This window comes from Melospiza georgiana, chromosome 2 (assembly GCF_028018845.1).
Source record: "Melospiza georgiana isolate bMelGeo1 chromosome 2, bMelGeo1.pri, whole genome shotgun sequence".
NCBI lineage: Eukaryota > Metazoa > Chordata > Aves > Passeriformes > Passerellidae > Melospiza > Melospiza georgiana.
This window is the reverse complement of record NC_080431.1, coordinates 15,670,561-15,696,583: the sequence shown is the minus strand read 5'-3', so window position 1 is coordinate 15,696,583 and position 26,023 is coordinate 15,670,561. Positions and strand designations below refer to the sequence as shown.

The window sequence follows — 26,023 nt, the reverse complement described above, 5'->3', positions numbered from 1 at the left end:
TATAATATAAATATTATATATAAATCTATAAATACCTGAAATTAATTAGGTAGATTGATTCAAATTCTTTATGAAGAGCAGCAAGAAAATCAGAGTATTTTGACTGAAATGTCAGGTACTTCATAAAACCGTCAAACTATATAAAATTCACAACACAGGGACTTGGTTGTGACTTGTGCAGTCATTAAAATGTGGTTGTCAGTTGGTGTATCTTATTTCCATTACATTAATTAGGGAAGATGTTTCGCTCCATTGTCTCATCTCTATTTTCCATTTAAGTGAAGAGTTTTATTTTTTCTTCTAAACTTGAGAAGGGAGTGCCAAGAAATGAAACAAAATTCACATTGCCATAATTGCACAAGTCTGATTTAAAGCACAACCTGGATTTAATTACCTTCTTTCATTCTGTGTACAGTTTCATTTATTCAGAAAATCTACCCTCTCTGTAAGCTCCAGCCAACTCCTTATATCCTAAACTTACAACACGAGTAAATCTTCAAGAGCTTCAAATGCCACAAAACAGATTCTTAATGCATCATTTTTTACAGGAAAGGTAGTGGAGATGTATCTGTTTTGGAGTCAGCCTCTTAACTTAATTAACTGCTCAGTTTCTTTAGGAGACAGAGAAAACTCCACAAAAGTCTTGTATTTCTATCTCTCTTCCTAAAAACTCATAACCAATGAAAAAAAAACTTTTTGTGAAACCATACACACAAGGCCCTCCAGGCAAAGTGCCATGAAGTGCTAGAGTCCCTGAAATGCTGCTAAATCAGAGCACACAGTTGGTCATCACAAACTAAGTGATTTAACTGTCTAAAACATTTGCATTTTTTGCTATTGATAAAACCATTTGTTCTTGTTTTTTAAAGACATAGTGCTCCTCTCCACAAAAATAAAACAGAGTTAATGATTTTCCCTTCTTCACCTCGCTTACACAAAAGTCTAGATCTTGATTCTGGATCTGGCCTTTATATGGTAACCAAAGGAGATCACACTTGTGCTGCATTTTTTGTTTTAATTAGAGACAGATTCTGGATTTGTCTGAAAGAAAAAAAAAAACATCTAATTTCACATGAGCCAGATTAGCATCACCACAGTTGATACAGCCCACTTTAATGAAAAATTTCTCCTGAAATTTGATAAGACAGAAAAGTTATCGGCAAGATCTGTCCCTCAGACAAACATGGACATTTCTCTGCATACTGGGTATGTTTTTTTCATTCCTACCCCACACCCCTGCAAGTTCTAAAGCTATACATAAGACTTTTGAGGCAGTAGGTTACCAAGGCAATTCATGCAGCTTATCATTATCTAGATCTCATTACTGAAAGATTGATTTTGGACAAATTGTAATCATGTAACAGGGTGTGCTGATGGATCACTTTCTTTTACGTTGCTAAAAACCAGGGAAGCCCAAGCATATTGCTCTATTTTGGGTTTAATGAGTTGAGGAAATGGCTCCATAAATGTCTTTTCAGTTTCCCTAGATACATGGTACCTATAGATGGGTTTCTATTACATAGATCCTACCTCATTCAAGATAGTAACTTCTCTGATTCAGAAATGACAGGGAAAAATCAAGAACTTACAGACAGTGGCAACAGAGCCCCTGGGGTGCAGCCAAGGTTAAACTCAGATCTCTGGGGACCACAACAAGGCAATTCCTGGTTTTACAGCCCAAACACTGAATGAACAGCAAAATTGCTATGTAGCACTAATCACCAGGCTCACACAACCTTATCCTGACAGATCAAATTTCATCCCCTTATCTAGCATATAAATTCATCCTAATTCAAGAGAGACTTATCCATATTGGACAGTTAGTAAATATTCTGTTGTGGTTCCAGGCTTTATTTTCAATTGCTTCATACATTGTCAGTACCACTTATCTTCCTGGTTTTCATTAACTTAGCTGAAGCAGAGTCTTTGTCTCTAGTTTTTGCACCTTTTCCTTATGCATTACATATCTGAACTTTTCTCTTGCCAGAGCATCCAGTACTCAGAAAGACAGCCTGGCCAGGCAAGAGTCTGAATATCCTCAGGTCACTCAAAACTTCTGAAGTTTGCTCAGTTTAGCCATAAAAACTACAGCACAAAGCTCAGGCAGAGATCCTGTGGGCAGCACCCACAGCAGACTCCCATTAGCAACATGTACAGTGTAGCGCACTACAGCCACACGTTAGTGCTTCACACGAAGGGACCTGAAGCAGCTGTTCAAGAATACTAAAAAGGCTGAAAATAGAAAGAAGAATACGAGTGACATGTTTACTTGAAGCAGGATAAGCAAAGTGCTCTGCTGTGTGCTTGCTGCAAGGTTCAGTGTGTGGAAGAGCTGCGCCCACACAGCAATAGCAAGGAGTGCTTGTTTCCTTTGAGGAAAGGAAGCCCACAGGAAAAATCCAGACCTTCAAAGGCACCTCAAGAAAGGAGTAACACTGCGTCTTGTGGACCTTGCTGTTTCCCAGGGGGCACGTGAAAGGGCACCAGAAGGAGCAAGGAAACAAGGCACTACCAGCCCAGCACTATCCTGGCTCTGTAAGCCTTCCCAATCTCCCTTCACCAATCCTTTCTGGATGCATGAGAACAGAGTGCAACACAATTTGCTAGCAGGGGTGTCATGAAAAATGGACTTTATTGTATAGAGAAACTTTAATTATGAGTAAACACATTATTCTTGGTTATAAATTACAGCAGCACAAGCAAGTACTGTTAATAGATTTGGCATGGAAAGGACAAATCTGTTTGAAAAAAAGCTGCTGTGGAACTCAATATGACTATATTACTCTAAAGGCTGTGGAGAAAAGGCCAATTCCAAGTTCATCTAGGATTATAACCAGTTTTAAGCTGCATGAAGGTAGACATTTAATTGAAATTACTTGCAAGAATTGAACAAAATGGCTTTCAAGAAAAATATGGACAATGGTGAGTTTTCTTAATAAACATTTATCTCCTTGGGCATAAATTAAGTATGTTATATGACCTTTTGGAATAAGATATGTCTGCAAACCCTTCATTAGTAGGTTATTAGGTTGACCAAACAAAAATATTGTGGATATTTTTGTGCATTTTTATTCATTACCCTTCAGCACATCAGCTTACCCTGGTTGTGCTGAAATCAGTAAGAGGTTTAACATTGACTTTTATAGGATTACCTCAGGCTAAGAGCATACAAACTTAGGCCTGGTGTGAGGTTCTGTGTAACTCTAAAAATACAGCTTTACTGAAAGATCTTTTTAAACACAGCTAAATGAAAATGCAATGCTGCTTTGTTTCTGTCAAAAAAATATAATTACAATGCCCCAAGAGAAGGAAGCTGGCATGGTGCTTTGAGATCTGAGGGTAATGGAAAAAAGCAATATTATACTAAAATAACAGATCAAGACTAAGTAAAAAAAACAGTAAGATACTTAAAAATAGAGTTCAAATGTAAACCTAGAGCAGTCATTAAGCAAAGATGAATGGAAAAGTCAGTTGGTTTTGAGGTTGGAGGTGGGAGGGTTTCCCATGTGGAAAACATGGTAATAGGTAGATTAGAGAAGCATTATGTCAGGAATTATGAGCTCTCCTACATTGCTGTCTACACCTCATAAAAGGTGTTCTCAAGAACAATGATGAAATGAGCTGTACATCACCATCATTTCCTAAAAAGGCTGCTTAGCACTGAGGGCAGTTCATCACTCCATTGGATTCAGAGCCCCATGAGAAAACCTTTATTATGAAGAGAACCACAGAAAACCACAGTTCTCTGATACAGGACTATACATTACAGTTCTTGTGAGGTTTTGTTGTGCCTACTCCTGCCTGCATTTCTGGCTTTGTGTACCACTGGAGTGACCAAAATATATGCAAGGCCTCTTTTTACACCTTTCCTTTTCAAAATTTCTTTATGGAAGTCATACTGTAAACTAATTTCCCCATATTTCCTCCTCATCCAAAACCTTTAAGGCAAGAGCAGCACATTACAAACTCAGGAGGTACAATTTTGTGTCTTAAAAACAAGCATTTGAAATGGAAAACAAGAAGACAAACAGAACCATTACATTAGTGGCATCTACTTCAGCACTAATATGAACAAGTTCAATTATGTGAACATAGTCAGGAAACAATAAAGAGGATTAGATATTCAAACAATAACTAAGAAAATCCTTGAGAAACCAAGAGAGTTTAAAAATGCAAACTATATAGGGTCCCATAGTCTCCCATAAGAGATTGGAAAAACAAAAGAAACTCCCAAAGTAATATAATTTTTCATATTCTAAGATATAGCATTCACAGAATATGCAGGAATTAATTTCACAAAAAACATCATGCACCTGCAGCAACACTTCCCTCTGAACACATGGAGATGCTTAACTAAGCAGCAAAAATAATCTTCTTCAGAAATGCTGATGATGAGCTGATGTGCTGATTTTGCAGTGGAGTCCAGAACTCATAGGTCCAGATTCTCCAAGTTTATCCCACGCACAGCATCAGGCCCATGAACCCAAACAAGGCAAAATTCCCACTTCTGGCATGGGGTCAAAAGCAGGTAAGGTAAGGCATCCATGTGGGCTCAGCTTCCCTCTGTGAAGGAGGCTGGGGATGAGAGGAGCAGCAGGAGAAGGGCAGGACTGCCAATCCCGTGGGAGAGCTTTCCCTTGGGATGGAGACAGTCCCAGATGCTCACCAGTGTGACACTGAGCTGACGGCACCTGCTGCCAATGCTGGCTCTAAGCCCATTGCTGGTGACCCCTGAACAACTTGATGCAGGAAAGCCCTAAAGAAAAAATGTTACAAAAGTGCTAGTTCTGAGTCAGAACGTCCATTTGAAAACTAATCCACAGCATCTCCTATCACTTTTCTGCATCAGGCCTGATGCTAACCTTACATCCTTCTTGCTGCTGTTAACAAGTGTTAACTGCTTCAGATTTACATCCTTTGTAGTTTTTTCAGACTGCTATTCTGTATTTTCTCCCCCAAAAAAATCTCTCAGAGGAAGAAATATATTTGTTAATTTTCTCAGTGAGATGGTACTCAAAGAACCAATGGCACTATACAGAATCCAAATGCCAGATTAAGTGTAAGGCCAGTATTTTAGTAATGAATTTCCCAGGTAAAACATCACTAATTGCTACAGAGCACAACAAACAGCAAAAGCCAACACCAAGCTTTAACATACACAGCTAATTAAAAAGAGCATGGCACAGATCAGACAAATTATTATCAATAGCAGATGAATCAATATCATGATGTGCAAATGTTAACAGATATAAATCCCTTCTAATATGCTGTGGCTAGTCTCTTATCTCCACCTGTTCCTGCTCAGGCACCAAATAACTGTCAGGGTTTAACCTCAGCCAGAAACTGAGCACCACACAGCTGCTGCTCACTGCCTCACCAGAGCATCACAGGGAAGAGCAAAAGGGAAAAAATTAGTTTTAAAACTAGTAATCAATTGATTTTCCAGCATGATGAGCCGGTATGCTTTGAAGCCTACTTGATACCTTGTGCTGCTCTATGTGGCACCTTGCTCCAGGACAGCTTTATTTTGGACAGAATCTGCATCCAACAACTTCACAGCCATAAAGAATAAATACATGCTGCTGCAGCTGCACCCATTTCTATTTGCCTGCCAGTTGGCCAGGAGGCGCAGACAAGACAGCATATTGTGCTTTAAAGATTTCTTACCCCTTACCAGCCTAGGCACCATAAAACATTTATAGACTATTTTGGGCAGCATTTCATTGCAAATTCCATATGCTTAGCTGAACTCTTCAATGCCCAGAATGACAATAAGGAGAAGATTACATTTGAATGCACCATGTAGCAAGTATTCTACCTTTTAGCTGCTACAGCCCATTATCTCCTAAAATAAACAACAGACAGCCCGTTCCAGCCATCAGCTGAGTTTTGCAGTATTAGACACCTCTGTACAGCCTAAGGGGGGCTCAGACATCTACTCCAGGGTACAGTCTCATCTCCATTCACAGATATTTGCAAAAGAGAACACAGCCTGAAGGGTGCAAGTTCTTTAGCATGTTGTATAATGTGAAGGGAAAGAAGAAAAGCAGCTACAGATCCTTTCCCCAAGCAAAATGTGTGGTCTTGCTTTTAGTTACAGATATAGCCACATGATGATGATGATGCACTTACAAAAAGAAAATTTGTACTAGTATTTTAAGGAATTGAATAAAAACAGTGTCTGATCTACAGAATAATTTAATGCCTACTGAGGGGAAAGAGCCCTTTATTATGGAAAATCCTTCTAAATAATTTGTCCTTATATGCCATCACAAATTTACAAGGAGACTGAAGTAAGATATGTAACTGCAGGATATTAAGTAACTCATTTCTTCTGCACTATCATGCATTTGTTCTTGCATACATGGCCCAGCAAAGTGAGGCAACAATGCTGTCTATAATTTTACCTCTGCAGGGACAGACAGTGCAGACTGGCACACAACAAGAAAGTGTCAGCTAACTGAAGGGGTTTAATTCTTCTCTCTTACCTCTCTTGCAAATGAAACTCTGTCTGCCATATTAAGCCATGGGTAGCCAGTCTGGAGGAAAGGATGACCTCTTAGAGGCTACTACAATATTTAGGACCCTAAAGCAGATCATTGGATTGGCAACCTAGTGATAAAGTAGTCCGGATAATCTCAGCTACATCCAGCAATGAGCTCTGGCCAAATGTCAGAGCTTTTAGTCTGCTCTGACTAAAACTGGCCAGGCACCAGCCTTGAACAACAGCTCCAGCACAAACAGAGCTTCACACTGTACTCCAAAGTTTTCTCCCTGCTTATCCTTTGTGTCACTTCACTGGAAAATTTGCAATCTATGTAATTTTAAAGACTTTGAGGGTTTTTTTTGCCTAGGATTTGAACATTAAGTTGTTCTCTTGAGATCTATGTTTTATCACTTCATACATCCTTCTTTTGTTCTCTACTCACAGCTCATAAAGTCTACTAATGTATCCTTTAAATAAAGAAGAATCACATGTTTTTCTTCTCATTTCCCTTCCTGCTTTCTGCTTGTTTAGAGCTGTAAGACAGCACCTTTTGCATTAAATCATGACCAGGCCATTAACATTAGGGAACCTTTCCCATTAAAAAGGCAATGTATATTGACATGTGAACACTCCACTCCCAAAAGCTTTTTTTCCAACACTTCATTAACATTTTTCACTGCTGAACCATTATATCCTCCCAGAGCATGTCTTTATTGTCCCATTTCCTCAGCATACCACTAATAACGCAACAAAAGGAGAGGAGGCAATTGCAGATAAATCAGCCCAACTTCCCATCGGGTTTCCCTTCCACCCTCCTGCCATCTGTGCTGGCTGCCACAGCACTACATGTGCTTGCAGACAGTGCCACGGGGTCCCACTCCACACTCCAGCCACTCGTGTCTGCTGCTGTGATTGTCACAGCCCAGTACTTCTGCTGTGATTGTCCCAGTTCAGTATTTCTGCTGTGATTGTCCCAGTTCAGTATTTCTGCTGTGATTGTCCCAGTTCAGTATTTCTGCTGTGATTGTCACAGCCCAGTACTGCTGCTGTGATTGTCCCAGTTCAGTATTTCTGCTGTGATTGTCCCAGTTCAGTACTTCTGCTGTGATTGTCCCAGTTCAGTATTTCTGCTGTGATTGTCCCAGTTCAGTATTTCTGCTGTGATTGTCACAGCCCAGTACTTCTGTTGTTTGCCTTCACGTGTTCGTCTGCAGGGACAGCTCCCAGCCACCAAAACTGGGGGCACACAGCTGAGTTCCCAGCATTAGGAGTTCACCCAGCACTCAAGTTCATGCCCTTCTCCTCAGGAGACCTGGAGACTCATCCCCTGGTTTGTACCAAGTAATTTACAATACACAGATTTCAAAACTTGAGAAGCAACATGTTGTATTTTGAATGGTTTACGCCCAAGAAATTCCCTGGATACAACATTATCAGATTAAACTTTTTTCACACAGAAAAGTACTATTTTCAAAGAAATAAATATGCAGGAAGCTTAAATCATAAAGAAAGTTATGAATATGTGAACAATTCTTTCGACTAGATGGACATCAGCAAAACACAGGATCAAATATTGATCTTTATTTCTGGATTAGCTTTCTGAGGTGTGCAACCACCTTTTCACAGCTGTGAACACAGCTCTGCAAAAAATTGATCATCACTCACTTTGCAATCTGAACTGCATGAATCATTAGTAGCTGACTTGTTAATTAAATACGGTAGCAGAATTCTAGATTAGTCCTGCCTTTATAAGAGCACCATTAATAAATCTGTTTTTCAATTTAGGAAACATCATCTTGTCACAGAGTAGCCATTGTATTTTTCCTGCCTAAGTATAATATTTCATTAATTACTTTGACAGGTCACATCATTTAGTCTATCCACAAGAATAAATTCCAGCAGCTTGAAAATGTTATCTCTGTGTCCACAGAGAAGCCCCAGATGCACGTCTCACAGAAATCTCACAACAGAATTTTCATAAACCAGTGGGCACACAGAAAAACCCTACAAATAGGTTGTCAAACTCTACAAAACAAGAGGTTTTCTCATTTATTATTGAACACCACATTAAAAAAATGTTTGGTTGAAGAATTCTCTTCTTCCCATTTTTTATTCTTCAGCCACTTGCAGTGTATGCAAAATGGAAAAATCACTTTTCTCCACATATTCAACAAGGAACCCAAACAAATTAATCTGTCCTTAATCCTTTTACATTGCATATTACAACACGAATATGTGCATTGTACAATATAGTGCAACATCTGTGAGTGTCTTATTTTTGATTTATCAGTAACATTGATACAATCTATCCCTGTTTTCCCTCAAGTATGGCATCCATGGCCAACACTTGTTCTTTCAAAAGACAGCTGGCAAACACTCCTGGTAAAACTACTTAAGAAACCCTCAGAAAACTGGTAGTTTAAAAGGGATTATTTTTTGAAAGTTTCTGCAAAACATCTCATGCAATCAAATTCACTAACACTTATTTGCTAGATATACATGTACATCTTTTATATATACATGCACAAACAGAAGCATCCTTTGAAATCTAAAAATATTTATTTAGGGACTGCCAGACTGAACACATGATGATTAAATGACTAGCACTTTGAAATGCTGAGGTAGCAATACTGCTAAAATACCTGCTGAGATTCCACTCTGGCTTCATTAAGCAGACAAAGTCATCACTGTGGAAGTGCAAGATTGTCTTTTTGGCTAATGCTTAATCAGACTTCAAGTATGTATTGCTAATAACTGTGAATAATAAATTAATTCAAAGACCGGTTCTTAATGCATATAGAAGTCTGATGAATGGCTGCTAAGAGGTCTGTTCTGAGACATGAAATACCTTATACACATTTACTAAGTGCATTTATTCATTCTCGAAAATCCTTAACGAGAACTTAGCTATTTTCTGTTCTAAGTATGCACAAAAGGAAATTTTAGAAAATAGCAACTTATAAAACAAAGTAGAGACCAAATACAGAATAGACACAGTTCTTTTGTACACACTCTAAGGAGTGTAATTGATCAGTGGTGCTTTGCTAGTGCATGTTTCTACATAAACAAGACAGTTATTTTACAACAAACCTGTGGTATTTTAAAAGACTTCCTTTGCCTCCTCTTCTGAGGACAAAATTTCTCACCTACAATATGAGTCTGACCAAAATTCTGTCTTTGAGGACCTGGTATGTCATATCCGTGGTATGACAGCTCTGGAATGATTAGATATTGTACCAATGAACCTAACTTCTGCTCCTTCAGTAATTAGATTATTTTGCCACCCCTCCCCCAAACCCATTTTAATAAGTTGTCTATTCTATTTTACTACCAAAACACATCACAAAAAAAAAAAAAGTCTAACCAGTAATCCATAATTTCTACATTAATGCTCTAAATGTGAATTATGTAAAGGTGACCTACCTGGGAGGCAGAAACAAGGAGCCCATCTTAATTTGGTACAAGATACAGGGTATTTTTTTCTTACAATAGTTCTTTATACTTTTAAGCCAAACAGAAAATTTGAGAGTCTACTACAAAATATATGTACTCAATTTCAGCGCACTCCTACAGGATTTCCTCATATAGAATATTACTAGATTTGTACCATATTTATTACTAATAAACATTACTATTTATTACATTAGGATTGCAGTAAATGCATTTTTAGATCCTGCCTTTTCTTCTACAAATTGGTAGGGCAGCACTGATTTACCCTGGAGCTAAACTGAGTTACACCAGGAGCAGTGTAATTCACTCTAGATTTGCAGAGCTGGTACACAGAAACACAACATCAGTTGGGCTGGAAAACACCTCTGAGATCACGGACTCCAACATCACCAGTCACCTAGGCCATGGCATTCAGTGCCACATTCAGTCTTCCTTTAAATCCCTCCAGGGATGTGATTCACCCCCTCCCTGGGCAGCCCATTCCAATCTCTAATCAGCCTTTCTGGGAAGAAATTCCTCCTGCTCTCCAACCTGCGCCTCCCCTAGGGCAGCTTGGGGCTGTGTCCTCTTGTTCTGTCACTGGCTGTCAGGGAGAGAGGCTGATCCCATGTGGGTACAGCCTCCTTTCAGGTATTTACAGGGAGTGACAAGGCCAGCCCTGAGTCCCCTTTTCTCCAGGCTTAACACCCCCAAGCTCCCTCAGCTGCTCCTCATAGGATATGTGCTCCAGACCCTCCACAACCTTTGCTGCCCTTCTCTGGGCAGAAATAAATAGCATTTACCTTGCATCCAAACAGAGAATTAAATCCCTAATCTCATCACTAGCACAATAAGAAAATCAAGAATGCAAACCTCTACAGCTCAAAATCTGGTCAAAACAGAGAGAGGTGTGACTCGAAGCCAAGGCCAAAAGGCTGTGAAAGCCAGCTCAGTCTATGGTGTTTGCAATTGTTCACACACGTTTTTGTCAACTCTGCTGCTTTTAGTAGACATGCAGTACAGGGGAATGTGTGCATGAAAGAAAGACAGCAAAAGGGAGAATTTTAGCAATAAGAATAATAATATGGGCATTATAGAATATTAATACCTACATAAAAAGGGACGTTTTCCCCTCAAATTAAGAGGTTTTGTCAAAGAACTGCAGTTCATCTTATTTTAATGGATTTTGCCTGCTACTTTCTATCATATAATAGTTCATGAAACAGTTCATAAAGTCCTTTGGCAGAAATTAACTGCATTTGTTGTGTTACAGTGGTTGCAATTAAAAAGGCAGTATTTCCACACTGCTACAAAATAAAGTATTAAACAATAAACTGCAGTCTTCTTTGTGCTAGGAGAAGAAGCAAGATCTTATCTAATGAGGGAGAAGTCTGCTTCTTTTGAATTACTTTAAATAAATGCAATTTTCTTGGTTAAAGACACTGAATAAATTATACTAGTGATGTGCTTTTTAGATTAAATTAATCTAAACTCAATTAATATCCTATATTCACAGACAGTGTAATAGACTAAATCAAGATCAGTGTGATGTCCATTAAAGGACAAGTAATTTTTAGCTGCAATATATACAAAAATACAGGCTTACAGAAAATTTTTCTTAAACACATAGCTGGGGTTCCCATTTATTCTGAAACCATTACAATACAGCCTTAAATCTCAGACTACAGCAAGAAAATAGCATTCCTTTTCCAGAGCAATGTTTAGTGCTGCACACCAATCTCTCACACAATTTATATATGTAGTAACTCATTATTTCAAGGGAAAAAAATGCATTAAACATATATGTCCATGAAGATGCAAGAGCATTTCAGCTGCACTACATTCAGTGCCAGAGATTATAGTTCCTACTTTGCCTACAGAGGTTGCAATTTGGAGGACTGCTTCAATTTCAAAACCAGCCCTTAATTAGTTTGTGTTACCAATTGATACATTTTTCTTCTTAAGCTCTAGCATGGTTATTTTTGCCACATGATAACATGCACAATGCATTTAGTTTTGCTATATATTCTTAAAATCGTTTTATTCGTTTTACAAATAAATTTGCCACCCCTCCCCCAAACTCCTTTAATAAACCGCCTATTTTTACTGCCCAAACACATCATCATAAAAAAGACAGATGCCCACGCATTAATCCATAATTTCCACATTCAGCACTCTAAATGTGAATTATGTAAAAGTATGGTGAGTTACCTGGAAGGTAGAAGGAGCCTCGTGGTTAACTATGTCACTTATACACACAAATTATTACAATTAATTCTTTAAAAGGTGAGCCCAAGAGTTGCATGATAGCATGGGTTCAACACTTAGTCTCCAAAACTGAGAAAAAGAAAAAACCTGCATATGCTTCAGCCCATTATTTTCATAAATATTGTAGATCACAACCCATAAAATGTATTAGATAGTCACAATCTGACAGTTCAGTGGCAGATCACAGGATTTCATATTTATGATTTGGTAGTCTATATGCAAATAATTGTAGAGGTTGTTGCTGAAGGTTGATGTTGGCCAGCTTTCAGGCACCCACCCAACTGCTCTCTCATCCTTCCTCCTCAACAAGCAGACAATAAGATGGAAAAGGTCATGGATCCTGATAAAGATGGGGAGATCACTTACCAATTATCAAAATGGACAAAAGAGACTTGACTTAGGGAAAATTATTTTAAATATTTGCAAATTAGAGCAGAATGATGAGGAACAAAAAAGACAAACGAACATAACCCTTCTTCCCAGGCCTTCCATTTCCCTCCTTCATTATGATTCTTCTGGTTCCTTCCCCCACCCCCGCAGGAAGATGGGGAATGGGGTTTGTGGTTAGTCCATGGACCACAACCAGTTTCTCTGCATCAGTCCTTCCTCCTGAAGCTTTTCCACTGATCCAACATGAGTTCTCATAAATGGCTCCAACACGGGCCCTTCTCAGAGGCTGAAGGCCCATGTGGGCCCTCACTGGCTGCCTAAGTTCCTTAAGGCCAGATCTGCCCACTCCAGAATGGGTTTCTCCATGGCTGCAGTCTGGACACCAAGCTGCTCTGGCATGGTTGGTTCTCCATGGGCTGCAGAGAAACACCTGCTCCACCATCACTGCTGCCTCAGGACGCCGGGAAGTACCTGCTCTGTCACTGTGCACTTCCGCCCCTTTTGTCCCTAACCCAGGTGATCACAAGGCTGTTTTTCACACCCTTTTCCCCTCACTGCTGTTTTCTGTATTCTACTTTCTAAAATATATTTTCATAGAGGCACCAGCAGTGCCCAGCTGAGGGGCCCAGATGTGGGTACAGAGGGTCTGCGGAGTCACCTGGAGCAATGTTTATCTCAGGGCAGCTCCTGTTCTCTCCCCATACCCAGCACCCCTGGCAGCCGCACCACTACCAACACCCAGTGCACTTATTTACTGACAAATAGGTTATTTCCTTACATCACACCACTCTACTCAATTCCTCTCTCTCCCAAAGCAAGAACTGAATGTACAATACCTACATTTACTAGGAAAAACAATAAACTAAGTTCCCAGTATAACTGGGGACAGCTTTTCCCTGGTACAAGCCACTACAGAACACATAAAACAGGAAAAAGAGATTCGCAAGCATTGATGTTGGCAAGGCTCATGCTAAGAAAATTCCACATCATGCTTGAACCAGGTGATTTATACAGACAGTCTTCAGACTGGAATAAAAACTATGAAGAAATGTTTTTGTTTATTTAGAGAACAAAATGTATACAAAATATAGAAATAGCTTAATGTATTCATTGAGGAACTCTAATACATAAATTCATTAGGGAAGCAATAAACATAATGCATAAATTAATTACTTTATGCTTATCCTCATTAAATGCTGCTTAATGAGTTAACAAGCTTGAAAAGCAATGACAAATTGTGAAAGTGCATGCACAGGATTTCTTTTTTTTAATAAAGCAGCATGGTAGCTCTGGATACAGGCTGGTAACATTTATGCAAGGTGGTCACTTTATCTTCTAGCCTTCATGAGCAGGCACCTTCTGCCAAAAGTTTTGAATCTGTCAGAAAAGCATCAACTTTACAAAGTTTGATTGCTGAAAGTACTTTTAATAAGTTTCAGAAATCACCTCCTCTTTAAAATTAATTTTGTAGAAATTAATTTGTACTACAGGACAACTTAGAGCTTCGTGGGAAATATTAATCAGAAATCTATGTCCACACATGCATATGTATGTGCACACACAGATACACACAAAATGGGAATATATTGCCACATTTGAGAATTATACTCAGGGTTTTGTGGCCTCTCATTGTTTGAGAATGAAGAACATGTAAATTCCTTGCCACAGTCACAAACTGGAAAGAGGCCAGGTAGCACTGAAGGAAGTCATATCCAACACCAATTTGTGATGGGGTATGAGCATTCCAGCATTAACTGAGCTGTGTTATTAACATGCTATGGAGGACTTGGTGGCCCCATTTGTCATGTCACAGATATAGACTGCTTATGCTCTCATTTTCTGCAGCACAAAGGCTCAAAACACCATGTTCTATCTTGTGATTTAAACAAAAGAAAAAAGCCACAATATCCATTTTTCACTCGCTCTTTTCCCATGCCAAAATTGACAGAAGGCAAACTGCATCCCAGAATACATTAGTCATATTGATATTATAAATGCCTTTATTTTAAGTAAAATATAACATCTTCAAATTATTGATGCATTAACTAAGCATAATTCAGTGAATGTTTCAAAACACAGTCCTCTCACCTTCCCAGGACACTCACCATTCACAGTGAAACTACCAGTGCTACCTTGATAAAATATTTAAAGCAATCTTTGACCATTGCATGAGCAAATATTTTCCAGATAACCTTGGGATATTAATCCAGTTTTTCAACCCTTAAATTGTTTTTTTCTAACTCTTTAAAAGTTAATCAAAGTAATCTAATGCCTCTTTGTAGGGACAATAAACAGATAAAGCAGTATTCTGAACAAAGACTGTCAGTTTTTTTCAGGGATTCTCATTCCTTGGATTATGCTCCTTTTTCCAGGATATTAGTGTGCCTAATTCCTGATTCCTTGAGAATCATGAGCAATATCAAGCAAATTTCAATGCCTATGAGTACATACATACACACATCAAAGCATTTTTCAATATCCTCCAGCATGACCAATCCACACAAGTAAGATCTCAGTATCAGTTGTCAGCATGACAACACTTTTGAAACAAAAGCCAGAGGAAATCAGCAACCAAAGCAGCACCAGAGAAAGCTACAACATTAATCTTGGATCACATAAAATATTTTGCATTGCTGTGACAGCATCACATCATAATAATAACCCCAACAAATACAAAAAGAAATACACTTCACAAGAAGGTATGTGCTGACAGTACACAGCTACCAGAAATTCCTCCCTTAAAAGTAAATAACTCTGCAGCCTGATGTTTAAGTAAACCTTCAACTATTTTAAAACCTAGTCACTCTGCAAACAAAACCCTATGTCCATCAATCACACTAAGTCTTTAGACATTTTCAATTGATTTTGGTCACTTAAGACTAATTCACAAAGGATTCGGAAGTCACAGCACAGCTAAATGCCATCTCCATGATTGGATAAAAACATGTATTAAACAAATCAAGACATACTCATGTTGCAAACAGGTCCTCAAGAGTTTTGTGCTGACACTTAGGCAATAAGAGAGCTAATGAGAACAGCTATATTCTGCTCAGCACTATTTAGGATACTAACAAATTAACTTTAGATGATTTGTCATCAAGCTCCTGCAGGAAGAAGCCACACTATTTAAGGGGGTGGAGGAAGAAGAAAGGCAACATACTCATCTGTGGAAGTCCTTGATCCCAGGCTAACTACTGTGATAATAGTAAAAATGACACTAGAAATAACATTTAACAGGAAATAATTTAAACCATTTACCTCAGTAAAAAGCATGTATTTTTTATTTATTGACAGGCACTTTAACCTTCATTCATGCCTTCATTTTCATTAGTCATGATATGTTTTAAAAGAACAATATTGAAAAGGAATTTAAATGCCAATTGAAAGAGAAGGACCACAACTCATGGCTTCCCAAATTTACACCAAATAGCCAATGGAGTCACAAAATAAAAACCAAGTGGTAAGGGATGAGAGTGTTTGGGGCTTCTTTTTCCTGTTTTTCTTTAATATTTCTTGTTGTCTCACTTGTGAACCATTACGTCTGTGGAAGAGAAAAGGAAAGGTCAACAGTGGCCAGTGGCAGCACCAGCTGGGAGCTGGAAATGGCTTGTAGTTTTCAGCTGTCAAATGTTGGCTAAAATGTAATAAGTGCCAATATGAAATGATCTGCAAATCTGTAGCTTTTTTAAAATTAGCAAGAAAAAATTAAGGATTTTGAGAGAGCAATTCAAAGTCTGTTATAATATTATAGTTACACAAAAAGTATTGCAGGTTGTTCAGTCTCACTGGTTCCCAGGTTAGCAGAACTCCCACCCGTGTTCTGTGCTTAAACACCAAAGCAAAACAGCATTCTGCATCACACTAGATCCACTCCCCCTTTAAATACCCTCAATGCCTTTTTTCTGTGGCTGCAAAGTATTGTGAAAGTAGACATCATCAATAAAAGGAGACTAAATAATGTATTTATTTTTTCAATGGTATCCATGACTTGACAATGTCTTACCAACAATGAAAGACAACAAAAGTGTAGAAACAATACTGGAATGATGCAGGAGTCACCAAGTGGCTGATTGTGTAGCAAAACTACACAAATATTTTCTGCCTTTGTGTCCAATCTCATGCTTTATATACAAAACTGTAACTTTTGTAAAATGGATGTGTCCTTCTCAGCAGCAGGCTCCCTTGTGAGAACTGTGTGTGCTTGAAATGAGAAGGAATTCACATATGCACACCCAGCCCACTAGCAGGACCTAAAAAAGAAGAGGATATGTTTCATCCACAACTGTGAGTTCAGCAAATGTCCTGCAATAGCAGCCACAACACTGCTGTCCTTTCTGAGAAGATGAGCTAACATTTAAGCATGGAAGGGCCTCCCCATCCTTAGGCATTCCTAAGTGCCAGCCTCTTTAATCAGCACTGATTGAAACCTTTTGGAATGCACACAGCCATCCTACCAGTGCCACCACGCTCCACCACCTCGCACTGGCCTCTCAAGCATTCTCATTCCCAGTGTGGATGAGGATGCTTGCATTGAGTCAAGAGCCAAGGGTAGATGACATAAGTGCCTATGCTTGTCTTTCTGTGCACATTTTTTGGATTTCTAGACCAGACAACTGGTGCAAACAGCTACAGCACACTGCTGTGGTCCATCACCCTCGTCATGCATCACAAACCACACCAGCAGAATTTACATGCCATGAAGTCACTGCACTACAAAAATGGCCATGCATGGTCTGACACACCTACAGACAACCTGAAGTACTGAATAACTGGCTTTGTCCCTCAAATATAGACCAGTATTTTCCTTTCATCCTGTTTCCAAGGCACAGTATGTTCTGTGGTACTTGCTCTTGAATTGCTGACAAATTCAGTCCTACTAACTGGAACTGAGCTGACTCTCTTGAATCCTATGGATTTGTCTTGAATTACAGTATTTAAAATAATAAGATCTAGCTAGTACAATGATGGCTTACTACATAAAACAAAAATGGAGTGCATTCTTAGCTAATGAAACTCCTCTGACTTGAAATTTGTTTTCTATCTTATTTGTCCCTGTGGACACTACCTAGTTTCCCCTCACTCTTCTCATCTGATAAACTGAAAGCTTTTGGGGAGCAGGGACTGCCATTTATTATATGTCTTTAAAGGACCTAGGCCACCAAAGCCCAAAGGTTCTGAAGTACTACTGAATTTCAATGTCCACACCAAATAATGAGGATCTTTGACTGCTTTTTCTAGCAGACACAATTTGCAGTAGCTGTATTTAAAACTAACAATGAGAAGACTGTTTGAAAGTAGCGTTTTCCTTTCTTGGAAAAGCGTATAAAGAACATAGTCAGACCATCTCACACTGCCCTCTTGCACTGTTGGGAGCCAGATTAATTACTGACCAGGTACTCAGGTCCACTGGAACACAGCTTCCCCCGGCCCATGGAGAGCTTCAGCAGCAGCAGCGAATGCCACAGCCAGCAGGATGCTGCCCAGCTGCTGGGGGCTCTGCCTTTGCGTGCCCAGGATTCCTCTTTCTGCAACAACTGCACAGCTCCCCTAATCCAGGGCCTTTTATTAAAGCTTTGTAAGGGAAATGTTACATCAACTTCAGACATTCTCTGTCTGACTAGAAGTTGAGGAAATATGATGGTGGGACATGGAGAACATCACCAATACAAAAGCTACCAGTCCTGCACCAAGGAAAAAAAAATCACTTTTTTTGGAGGAAAAAAACAAACAAAAAATCCCTCCGGATTCTGCAAAGAAATAGCTGCAGGAACTGAGTATTAATGCACACATAAATTCAGAAAGCCTGACTAGTAGTTACACCAAAAGATGAAACACACAGAAGTTTTACCCTGCAGATGAAAGTTACCATGAGCCAGCCTTAACTCACTGGGATAGGATTCCCCACCCTGATGAACAATTTTGGTCTCAAGGCACCAGCTGTTTATTGCACTGCCTGCAGATCCTGTGTGCTGTTTGTGCACACATTTCCTTTCACAGGGGGAGAAAGTACATGTCTGGAGACATAGAAAAGATTATTAGATACCAAAATCTCAGTTGATACAGATTTGGAGTAAAACTATTGATGGCTGTCATCATCCACTTACCCCTCTGCATATTAAGGTACAGTCACCATCAGGGCTAGGGTCTCTTTACTGATAGTGCTCACATTAAAGCCCAGCTAGATCAAATATTCAGGAGTGGTTCCAAGCCATTTCTATCAGGAAGGAGGGGTTAGTTAAAGGCAGAAGACCTCCTGTGAGAGTGCTAGAGAAATGCCCCAGGCAGAGGAAGCCAAGCTTGGCAGGGTCTGTGCCCGTATCATTGGTCCAGAGCAGACCCTGAAGCAAATTAGCCAGCCAGCAATGCCTTATTTACTCCCCTTCTTCACAAGGAAGTACTTCTCCAGCCCTGGTAGGGATACTGAATTCATTAGCATATATGTGGTGTGAACAATCAGGAGACTTGAACCTGGGACTACAGTGAGAGCCAAATTATTTAACACTAAAACACACTCAGTGAGGAATAGTGAAAGGGCTCGAGGAAGTACCAGGCCCCTTGACATCAAAAACGTATCTGTGGTAGGAAGTAGAAGCAGAGCAGAGTATTGCAGTGTTTTTATATCCTTTCCTTTATATGGCTGTGTTGGCACACTGGGATGTAGACGAGCATGTCCTGCTGGGAAAGGAAGAGATGTGACAGGACTGAGGAATGGTGAGCCCAGGGCACGATCTCGCATGCTGAAGCGGCTCTGGCTGTTTTGCATTAAACGCACATGTCCGCACTACCAGGCACACAGCAGCTCTGCCTATGCAGGAACCATTTTCTTTTACAAAGACAAATAAGCAAAAGATTAGTTTAAAAGCCTGCTACAACTGTGGCACAATAAAAACAAGTGGCAAGCTTTTAGGCTTAATTGCTTCGTCAGTTCAGTCAGGGAATGAGGTATTCTGAGCCTGAGAGCTTGTCTCTTTCTTTTCCAGTTACATCTATTTAACTAATAAGCAGATCTCTCTCCAGACCTTATTTATATTATATTATTCCAATGTGGATACAAAGCTCCCCATCTTCCAAAACATTAAAAACCTAGCATTTAAAGAGAGAAGATTATTAAGTCTTAGTTCTGCAAAACATCAACTGCTTTCCAGTATTAAGAATTAGCCAAATTTATCAATCTCTGGGAAGAACAAGTTTGCTCATCAAAACTGAGACAACACATGAGAACTTTTTCTGAGGAGAAAACTGTTATGGACAACCTGCTTGATGGGCCAGGATATTCTCCACCAGGTTCTCTGCCCAACTGAAACACTACATGGGTTACCTGGAGACAAACTACCAAGAACATCTTTATCCTTGTAAGGCCACACTACATTTCAGAGCAGTCTTGTGGCTGCTCCAAGTTGCACCTTATCATCTGTGTTTATAAAAAGCTGCCTTGGCTATAAACTGCAAGAGCATACAGCCAGTAAACCCTGGCTACACCCCGAGTCCTCCTTTTCATCCTCTAAAGGCCAAAGATGACTGTGGTATAACAAGATTCAAGAATGCCTTTTCCACTAGGTAATATCTGAGCAGAATTTGATCCTACAGATGCATATTCTAAGGCCAAAGTCATTTGGGTTTCAAAACCTGACTATAACTTTTTTTGGAAAACACTTGACACGTTTTGTCCTTGCCACCATGTAAAAGTACTACTATTTCCTTATGGAGATTGTCCACACAACATTGTCATAGAAAGCTTTCTATAAACACTAGAAGTTAGTGGTTCTGATATCCTTAAGGGTAAAAAAAGTCTTGCTTCAGCACTAATTGCAAAATTAGCAAGAAGCTTACGAGTAATTAGATTGGGGTGTTAAATCATGAATGTTCCTTAAATAAAACTCCTAATTAGGACACACCGCATACTTATCTACAATCTAGATCTGACAAACAGCAAAAACTTTCCTTTTCTAGCCGATATCCAGGACACTGCCAGGAAAGTACCAGACACTCACAGTGCTCCCTTCAGGAAGACTCCTTTGACTTTCACAATTACAGGCAAGGATACCTGTGCCCCTCCACTTTGTACCAAAGCAGACTGGCTAAGTAGAGGCAGTCACAGCTGTAAATCCAGATACCTACCACCACAAACGTATTAATCTCTCTCTTCTGATGGCATAGGAAGTTTGGGCACTTGCTCAGATTAAGCTTCTGTGGTGGAATTTAGCTGCTGATACCATAAAAATGTAAATCTACCAACACAATCCCACCCTCTACATGGTATTTCTCAGACTCTAAGATAAATACGTTGGATAGATTCTTTTCTTTTATTACACCTAATAAAACACCACCTGACACAAACACATCTCAACTGAGAATTGATCCACAATAAACTAGTGCAATACAAACAGCCAGTTACAAGTTTGTTTACAACCCCTTTACACCAAAGGTACTTAGTTGCTTCAAAATAAAACCCACAATTACACTGACATTCCACTCATCCTGCAGGCAGTCTTTCCAAACATTTTCTACCTTGTTCTAATTTCAAAACAAAATAATCCATCTACCTTGTTCTAATTTCAAAACAAAATAACCCATTTTCTTAGAAAAGCAGATGCACAAATTTTTAGGTATCAGAACATTTATATTTACACTAGTTTATTTTAAGTCCACTGAAGATCATGTCATGTGAACACAAAATTCCTACTTGGAACATTTCACCCCCAGTTTGACATTGACCATCATAAAAACTAATGTCTTCTGAACCACAAGCAGTATCTTTCAATTACCTGGATTTTACTGTCTGAAGTGGTTCTGTTCTATGCTCATGCTGCAGAACTTTTTCTCTTGGCAACTCAGCTGAGAGGAACTTAAGCCTAGTAGCAGCAGAAAAATTAGCATGGCTACCATAGTGCCTGTGAGGCTTTATTGGTGAGACTGTTTAATTTTTAGTCCAACTTTAAGTGCCCCTTTTTATGTAACACCACAGTAACGAGCCCATTAAAAAGATACATATTTGCTATATCCCTTAGAAGAAAACCTTAGTCATCTCTTCCTACAGCACAAGGCAGCAAACTATATTTTTGGTAATATTTTTCTGCTGTTGCAACTTACAATAAACTCAATTGTTTTGCAGTGGATACATTCAACCCTTTGTATTAAAATATTGATTCAGGCTGATAGAGATGTTCTGACTGAAAGCAGGTTGGGTGTTTTTTCAGAAAGAAAATGTTTTGATGAAACAAAAGCCTTTCTGCAAATGGTAATGCAAATCTAGTATGTAATTTTGGGGGAAAATGTAATGATCACAGATTTCAGCTACATTACTCAGTAGCTGAGTCTTCACATTGACACCATCAAGACTTGAAGCCAGGTCCAACACTTCAGGTTACACACCTTGCTTTTATGATCCCAAATATTTTAAGGAAGAGAGAAAAATCTTTCCCTGACCAAACTGATATAATGTTTGCATTATTACTTCCAGGAATGAGAAACTGATATTTTAAAGTGAAACATTTAGAATGAACAAAAGCTAAAATCCATTATCCAACCCTCCTCTTCTGCATGTGTAATAAGACATGCCAGGAATATACACACTTATAGCCATGAATCAGAACATGATTTATTAATAATTGCTCAACAAACAGGCTGTGTGAGTACTTCCATGTATACACAAATATTAATGTTTATTTGATTGCTGTGAAATGTCTCAAAAAAGATAAATGCATTAACAGCTATGCTTGGCACCACATGAAACACACACCTTAGGGAAGATTAACACATCTAAGTGCAAAGGTTAGAGTTAGATGTCTGCCAGGATGGTTTTTTTTCATCTTGTTGAGACAAAAAATATTTGTCATCTTTTTCAGAAAGATGCAATAAACTGTAATTCACATGAACCTGACAGAGTTGTAAACCAGCAAATCTGTCCCAAAAAATGGGAAGACTCTCCAGCAGTTGCTGTTGTTGCCAACATGTCACAATACAAATTATTTCAATAACAGTCAGTAGCAGAAAGAAGGTGAGGTGGCAAAACCACTAAGAATGTGCAAGTGATGTTTGCTAGACTATGATCAGAAAGACATTAACAAATCAACACAGAGGACTGAAATGTAACTGACAGACTCTACAAAGTGGACCACACTGCTTTTTTAAGGTTGAGTTTTTTCATTGTTGGTATTGTTTATTTTTTTGTTATGTTTTGTTGAGATCAAGTCAGATGAGAAAATCTCTATTTTGTCACTTTTTTATAGAACTGGACAAAGAAATCATGTTCATGAAAATCTGAATAAAAGCAGTATTCAGATTGGAAGAATTTTTTTTCTGCTGCATCTCTCAATTGAACAAAACACCCTTTTCTGTGTAAATATATATAGAAACTTCATATTTAAAGAAATCAGCCTGAAGTAACTTGTTGGTTAGGAAAATTGGGTGAAACAGAATAGGCTGATGTTCAAACCTGTAATTAATCTCATTCAAGTGTCCCATTTATAATGGCCATTTACCTTATGTTCACTTTGTCAGAGCTCCATTGTCTAAGGTAAGAAATCATTCCCTTCCAAAAGAGTAAAAATGTGGTTGAAGCTGCTGTTTCATGACAAAAATATTTTAAGGCAGCTTTAACCTGGATGTCCATTTTCCTTGATACGACACCTTGCATAAGCACAGTATTTTATAGATGCCTTCAAGCAGGGATCTGAATTTAGCACTAAGATTTTATTTTACAGAGGTGAATGCCAAATGCTTTTCATCCCATTATGCTGGTTTGAAATAACAGTACCACTTAAAAGTAACATAATGACAACATAAAATGCAAGAGCTCTTTCAAAGCAGTGAAATAAACCATGATGGTCAGTTGCCTCAACCAGCACTACAAATTCCAAGCAAATCAAGCTCCATTTAATTCCTACTGTACAATTACAGAATATACGATACCCTGTGTAGACATATTCAAATAACTCTGTACACTTCCAGCTGGAATTATTTAGAACTCCCACTTCAAAATATTTTGATGTTTATTCTTGTTACACATTAAATACAGGTTCGGCATACTATAAACATTATTGCTAGTACTTAGAAAATTATTCCATAATCAGGAAAGATTCAATTCATAATGAAAACGTATTATTACAGACCCAAAATATATAAAGCCAGTTGCTGTCTGGAAACTGAGCTCTGGCCTAACCTATGTAATATTAGACAACTGGCTTCCTCTCTGTTCCATCCTCTTACAAATTGCTTGCTGTACCTGTGTCATCTTTTGAGGCCAAGGACTGGCTTTCTCTTTGTGTAATGTGATTTGCAGCTGGGATTTCTGAATGTTGCTACAACACAAAATCACTGCAACGGTTCAGAGCTCTGCTCTACCAATCACCCTAATCCCGGTCTTTATTGCTACTTTTAATGGCACCCCTGCAGCTACAGAACAATAGCCCACTCAAGAGAACTTGTCCCATCGCTTTGAGTCCACTGTAAACACACACATATATACATGTACTTCTTACATAACACCCTTTTTTTTTTTTTTTTACATTCAGATGCTGACAATGGAATCTAGAATGTTTTTACACTCACAAAATCATTCCCGAAGCAAAACACCACCTAAAAGGGCTACTACTTCAGCACTGCCCCCTCATTTTTGGTGTAACGTACTGACAAAAGTGGTAACAGGACTGTAAGTGGAATACATAGGAGAATAAAAAGCTCAACAGGAGAATAGTCTCTTATATAAAAGTTGAGGGAACAGGAGTCGAGGGCAAACACGGTCTGCCTGAGATTCTGCCCAGGAGCAACCCACAGCTGGAGACAAAGTTCCTAAAGTGACTGTGTCAACACCTAAATTGCATCATACCTCTCCTCCTGAAGCACCCGGGATTATCCTGACACGCTGTTCGCTATCTTGCCAGAGGGAAGGAAAAGTCATTTTTCCCCAGAACGGTCCTCCAGATCAGGATCCCACTGCCAGCAACCCCAGCCCTGGGGCAGGGCCAGGGCTGCCGGTATCCAGCCTCGTAGCCGCAAGTTTCCAATGGCGAGAGCCGGGAGCAGGAGGGGATCCAGCCCCCACGGCGGCGCTGGGGACAGCGGCTGAGGAGCCACCTGAGGCGAGCTGGGGCTGGAAACCAGCCCGGCAATGACACGGCTCTGAAGTCCTTCTGTCACCCACTGGGGAGGCACACTCCCACAAAAGATTGGGATTTAACCCACTGACACTACCGATGGGAGAAAACGTTTATCAGAAAATCTCCATCCAGCTGCCTGTCAGCACAGATTTCCACCAGCGGGCTGGCAGGATCCGGGCAGCCTCTCCGCCCCAACCGGGGGCTCGGGAAGGGCATCCACAAAGGGGCTGGTTAAGCCAAGCGCCCGTCTGACGGAGGCTGGGCTGGGCTCTGCCCCCGGCGCACAACGAGCCCCGCGCTGACCCCGGGCTCCCCCGGCTCGCTCCCCGCCGGCAGCGCGGGCGGGTCCTGCGGAGCCCGCTGGGGCCGGGCACGGACACACGGACAAAAAGCAACACGGAACAGACGAAAACGCACACACACCAGCACCCTCCTCGCTCCGCTAATACTCACAAGAGAACACCAACCAAGCCCGTCCGCAAAAGGCGCCTCCTCACCAGCCCGCTCCCGGCACGGGAGACCTGCGGGGCATCACCCCCGCTGCGGTGCGCGCCCGCCGGGCCCCCGCCCTCATCCCTCCCTCCCCAGGGCGGCACTCACCTCGGGGGGACGAGGCCAGGCTGAGGGGCCGCCCCTGTGCCGGTGCCGGGCAGCGGCGGGGCGCGGCGCACTTCCACTTTCTCCGGGGGTCTTTCTTTGCCTTGCCGTGCCGAGCCGAGCGGAGCCGCGCCGCCTCTGCCTCCCCCGGCACTCCTCCCCGCCCGCCCCTCGCCGCCGCCTCCCCGCGATGCGAAGCGAAGCAAGGAAGGGAGGGAGGCAGGGAGGGATGCGGAGGGTGCCCAGCGGCCGGGCCGGCTCTCCCGGCACCGCCCCGCTACCTGCCCGGGCAGCTGCCCCGCCGAACCCCGCTTGCATCCTCCTGCATTGCTCACCTGCCGTGCTCGGAGCTCACCGGGGCCCCCCGCAAAGGCTGCTGCTTTTTCGGGGTTTGACAGGCTTTGTCCGCCCCTCTCCTTCGGCAGACTGCTCGAAGGAAAAGGTCCGGAAAGGCTGTGAGTGTGGGAGCAGTCTACGTGTACTTCAACACAACAAAGCCCCCACTTGATTCCCTACTGGCACCTAATGCCCAACAAAAGAGAATCGCTGGGAATGTCATAATTATCACCCCGTGACATGGATGCAAAATCAACAGTTCTTACGAGGTTGTAGTTACAGAACAAATGGCAGCTTGGATGTATCTGTTCCTGTCCCGGTACTATGAGCAGCTTGCTCACGCCCTACTGCTTTAGAGCTGTGTTTCCTGGCACTGTAGGTAGAAATCTTGCACAAACATAAAGGCAGGGAAGTTACA

General features: G+C 40.5%; 1 protein-coding gene across 2 annotated transcripts in view; it reads right to left on the bottom strand.

The window, feature by feature from the left end:
* Positions 1-25,351, bottom strand: part of MYO16 (myosin XVI) — a 363,429-nt gene extending 338,078 nt beyond the window's left edge. The window contains exon 1 of one of the 2 annotated variants that reach the window (XM_058044965.1): positions 25,273-25,351. The gene's annotated coding sequence lies outside the window, so the exon portion shown is untranslated. Of the gene's footprint in view, positions 1-25,125; positions 25,201-25,272 lie in introns of those variants that run through there. The other variant, XM_058044966.1, reaches the window with a different exon arrangement.
* Between the last annotated feature and the right edge of the window lie 672 nt (positions 25,352-26,023).